The following is a 5,579-nucleotide window of genomic DNA, read 5'->3' as shown; positions in this document are numbered from 1 at the left end:
ACACTGCTAAATTAGGGACGGCTAGCGCAGATAGCCCTCGTGTAGCTTTGCGCGAAATTCAAAAACAAACAAACATCTATCTGGTTTGTAGTTGTAAATTAAGGATGGCAGTGCCTGAATCTTAAGGGCCTCTTACCTGGCCATTAGCCCATATGTCGCATAAGGTGCCGTTCAGGTTGAAATATTAATACTAGACAAATAGTTTTCCAACTGCTAAAATTAGTTTTAAAACCTATTATCAAAAACAGTTAGTTTTCTACAAGTATTATTACTATTTATATTAGGTAATTAGTCAATAACTATTCCCATTTTCGCATTATTGCTGGGCTATTTATAATCTCCCCTTGGTTCTATTAAATCGTCTGGAAGGCTTACACAAATTTATGTAGATGTATAAACTGATATGTGAATTTGTACCTTCAAAAAATAAACATGTAATTTACTAAAATAAACTTTACATTTTCAAACTGTCATGCATTGACTCACGGGAGATTAAAGATAGATCTGAAATGCTTGTTGTTTTTTTTTCTGATTTTGAATTCGAAATGGATAAATTAAGAAGAATGTGGAAAAAATAAATAAACATTTCACGTGATTTTTATTCTAACGAAAACCATGGATAAAATCAACATTGGTTATTTGTCCAATTAATAGCTATAAGATCTCTTTAAAACAGAAAATAATTCGTGTCTCTTGACACATGGTTACGTGACTATGAAATTATTATTTCATTAATACCTTTCTAGCCATGTGGATAATATTATGTTTTAACTCTGAGGTTCAACACGACTTATAATAAAACCTATGAGAAGATAGCAGATGTGTTTGGGATGATAGAGGTACAAATAGCACATGTGTTTGGGATGATAGAGGTAAAAATAGCACATGTGTTTGTGATGAGAGAGCTAAAAATAGCATATGAGTCCGTGATGAGAGAGATAAAAATAGCATATGAGTCCGTGATGAGAGAGATAAAAATAGCACATGTGTTAGTGATGAGAGAGATAAAAATAGCACATGTGTTAGTGAGGAAAGAGCTAAAAATAGCACATGAGTCCGTGATGAGAGAGATAAAAATAGCACATGTGTTTGTGATGATAGAGGTATAAATAGCACATGTGTTTGTGACGAGAGAGGTAAAAATAGCATATGAGTCCGTGAAGAGAGAAGTAAGATACCATATGAGTCCGCAATGAGAGAGGTAAAAATAGCACCTGAGTCAGGGATGAGATAGGTAAAAATACCACATGTGTTAGTGACGAGAGAGGTAAAAATAGCACATGTGTTAGTGACGAGAGAGGTAAAAATAGCACATGTGTTAGTGAGGAAAGAGCTAAAAATAGCATATGAGTCCGTGATGAAATTGGTAAAAATAGAATATGTATTAGTGATTATAGAGGTAAAAATAGCACATGTGTTAGTGACGAGAGAGATAAAAATAGCACATGTGTTAGTGATGATAGAGGTAAAAATACCACATGTGTCCGGATTAGAGAGATAAGAATAGCACATGTGTCCGTGAAGAGAGAAGTAAAGATAGCACATGTGTTAGTGATGATAGAGGTAAAAATAGCACCTGAGCCCGGGATGAGATAGGTAAAAACAGCACATGTGTTAGTGATGAGAGACGTATTTGGCAACAAAAATGAAAACCATAGCAACATTTGGGACGACACGATAATTATTATCATATTTTATTATTTATAAAACTTTGCTTTCAATGATGCGACATGTTTTTGAATATTCTTGCTAAAAATGTTATGCAAAGTTTGTTTGTAATTATGCACAAAGCTACACAATGGGCTGTCTGTGCTCTGCCCACCACGGGTATCGAAAGCCGGTTTCTAGCGTTGTAACTCCGCAGACATACCGCTGTGCCACGAGGGGGGGGGGCGTTACGGAAAGATATTGAGTAAATAATAAGAAATATAGTTTATTTTCAGATAAGTTGGGAGACTAAAGTTCACTCAATCAACCAACTGATCACATTTGTTGGACGCAATTATCAATCAATTAAAACAAAAATTAAAAACAATGAAATATCCTCAATTGTTCCTTAGCTCTGAAACCAGTTAACCATGACTGTTAAAAGAGTTGTAGTGAAAAAAAAAGGTTAAAAGAGTAACTGTTAAACAAAATTATTTTATTTGTATGATTTTTAGAAATATATTTTTTAAAACGTATTAATGACCTAAAACATTGCTACAACATTCAATCTGAAAAAAGGCTGTTGATAAAATTACTTTTTTTTTTTTTCAGTTTGCTGTCCAACGATACATGAAAAACACTAAGTATGGTATTCAACATCTACAAAAATAACATTTAATCTGTCTTCCTTCATAAGTCTTTCTCTTTATCTACGTTTTTCTTGAACAGTAAAAGGTATAAGTATATACTTTTGGGGAGAACTGGTTGTAATTCCGTTGTTTCGCACACCTATGAAATCATCAGACATTTTAAAGAAACTTAGGTTGTTAAGAAAGGTGTAATCGGGTTTCTTATCTCGTGGGCTTTTCGTCTTTGTAACCTTGAGTTCTTGGATGGTGAAGTAGGACATATTTCACAATGCTTCCATCAGAATACTTATCCATATCATTCCTCAACAAACAAGTCAAAACCACAAGGGACTCCAAACACAACTTTAACATTAACGGACCATCAACTGTCATGTCACTGTATCTTCCAGAACTTACTCCTAAACGTTAACCCTAAACAACGACAAAAAGAGACTAAGATCCAAAAACTTCTGAGAAAGGTAAAACAGTATATATATAAACAACATTACAGTTGTGTAAAGTTTACAGTGAAAATACAAATATAGATAATAATAATACAACAATGAAACCAGGAGATCACTTCAGGTTCGTATCGAGGAACAAATAAAACCATCTGATTTTATTGGCAAAAAACAAGCTCTGATGGTAGTCAATATATATTAACTTGTAAATGATAATAACAATAATATTATAAGATAAAAAATGTTTAATAAAGAGCGTGGCCCAATGACTGACTTGTTGGACTCTGGATCTGCAACTTCAAGGTTCGCGTCTCGTTCTTGCAAAAACAAAAACAACAACAAAAAAAAACCACGCTCTGCAATATGGGGGACGGGGCATGAATGCGTTATAGTAGTGACAGTCAAATCCTACTATTCGGTAAGACAATAGTAGCATACGAACTGGCGGTGAGTTTAACTAACTGCCTTCCCTCTTGTCTATCATTTCAAAACTAGGGACGATAGTCATTGAATAGCTTTGCTCGAATATTCGAAACAAGCAATTAATAATGAAATGACTCGACTTGGCCAGATGGTCAGGGCGCTTGACTCGCAATCTGCGGGTCGCGGGTTCGAATCCCCCATCCTGCCAAACACCCTCGCCCTTTTCAGTCGTGGGCGCGTTGTAATGTTTCGGTAAATCACACTATTCGTTAGTAAAAGAATTGGCGGTGGGTGGTTCTACCTTTCCTCTAGTATTTCACTGCTAAATTATGGACGGATAGCGTAGATTGCCCTCGTATAGCTTTTGCGCGAAATTCAAACCAAACCGATAATGAAATTGTCCGAACCATAAAGAACTAAATAAAATATCCGCATTAAAAAGAAATCCTCTCCCTTCCCCAAACTGTGTTTTCTACCGAAGTTGAACGTCAGTGTAAAGAATATTTCATACTGCTAACAGATCTTGTGCATGGTTTCAGTTTTGTTCTACGCAAGTTTTTTTTCTCATTACCCCTTAATGTCGATTCAATGTAAACAAGTAAGCATTGCCCTGGAAACAGTTTTAAAGGCGCACTGTTATCAAACATTTCTTAATTAACAAGTAAGCTTTCAGAAGAATACGTACATGGCTACACGCTTTCATGTGAAATTACAAAAGTAACACAGATACTATAACTTGATTTGTAGGACTATTATGAAAATAACGTCAAAGATTAAAATGTCAAATCGGCTCACCAGATGGCAGCAGGTACCTCACAGGTTCCCATTTTTAATAAATAATAAGGCTAATTTGAAGAGAACCAGTACAATGTTCCCATGATGAATTATATTTACAATTATCTTACAACTATATGTTTCCATTGACAAACGCAGACAAACACATATCTATTATCTTTTTGTAGACAATTGTGACTTAAAAAAAAGACATTTTGATTAACAAATACGATTTCACAGATGCGGTATCGTCCTTAATATTATTTTTTAAAATCGTAATATTAAATTATTGGTTTTTTCCTTCTAACATGAGCTTAAAATGAAATATAATTTATCATAATTTCATCATACGAGAAAATTTTAGATTATTTTGATGCTAATTTTATTTTCTGTACATATATTTTAGTGTGTGTGTGTTGTTGTTTTTTAAATATTAATCAACTAATCATATTTACCTCTGTGCCACTGGGGGGTTAATGTTGGAGTATGTTGTGCTAATTTTAAAACAGAGTCCCCTTTTTTACCAACATACTGTTAGATGAAAAACGTAAGATCATGTGATGAGCTTTTGTATCAAAATGACAAGTATGAAATAAGATTTCTTAAGCACGTGTTTCAGCGACTCGTGAATTTTCCCACCAGAGAGCCTCACGTTTTATTCGATAATAATACTTCTGATCAAAATGACAAGTATGAAATAAGATTTCTTAAGCACGTGTTTCAGCGACTCGTGAATTTTCCCACCAGAGAGCCCCACGTTTTATTCGATAATAATACTTCTGATCAAGTTGATGGTGTTTCTGTGTCACCATGAAACGTGTTGGCTCGGCATGACCAGGTGGTTAGGACGCTCGACTCGCAATCTATGTGTTCGAATCCCCGTCGCACCAAACATGCTCGCCCTTTCAGCCGTGGGGACGTTATAAATTAACGATCAATCCCACTATTCGTTGGTAAAAGAGTAAACCAAGAGTTGGCGGTGGGTGGTGATGACCAGCTGCCTTCCCTCTCGTCTTTCACTGCTAAATTAGGCACGGCTAGCGCAGATATCCCTCGTGAAGCTTTGCGCGATATTCATAATAAACCATAAAACACGTTTATCTTAAAAAATGTCGTTTTCAGTTTAAATCAATATATCATATCATATCATATCAAATCAATATGATATATTGATTTGATATGATATGATATGATATAGAAAATATTCAAATGCGACATTATCATCTTCAGAAAATCTCAAAACATTGAGTTTTTCAACCATTTTAACAGCAGACATCAACTTCTTTGTTGAACTTCCGTTTTTAAATATCTTTATTCATGATAAAACAAAGTAAACTTGAATTTGAAAATTTTCATAAGAAGACTTTGACGGTTATACTCCATTGTCTTCATCGGGCGTATAGTTTCACCAGTAAATATGAATTGTTTTCACAAAGATATAGAAAGAAAAAAAAACACTTTTACTATAAAATGTCTTTCTTATAGCCGTTATAAAACAAGCAGTTCAAACCTAATTACACAATAAAACTCTCAATAGACCTTCCTTTATACGCAGTTCCTGTTTGTTTGTTTTTATGCCTTTCCAGGAGTTAAGTTGTTTCCTGCCTATAAGCTCATTACGCTCATTCAACACCTGTGTCTTTAT

This window comes from Limulus polyphemus, unplaced genomic scaffold (genome assembly GCF_000517525.1).
Source record: "Limulus polyphemus unplaced genomic scaffold, Limulus_polyphemus-2.1.2 Scaffold10553, whole genome shotgun sequence".
Taxonomy (NCBI): Eukaryota; Metazoa; Arthropoda; class Merostomata; order Xiphosura; family Limulidae; genus Limulus; species Limulus polyphemus.
This window is presented reverse-complemented; position numbering follows the sequence as displayed.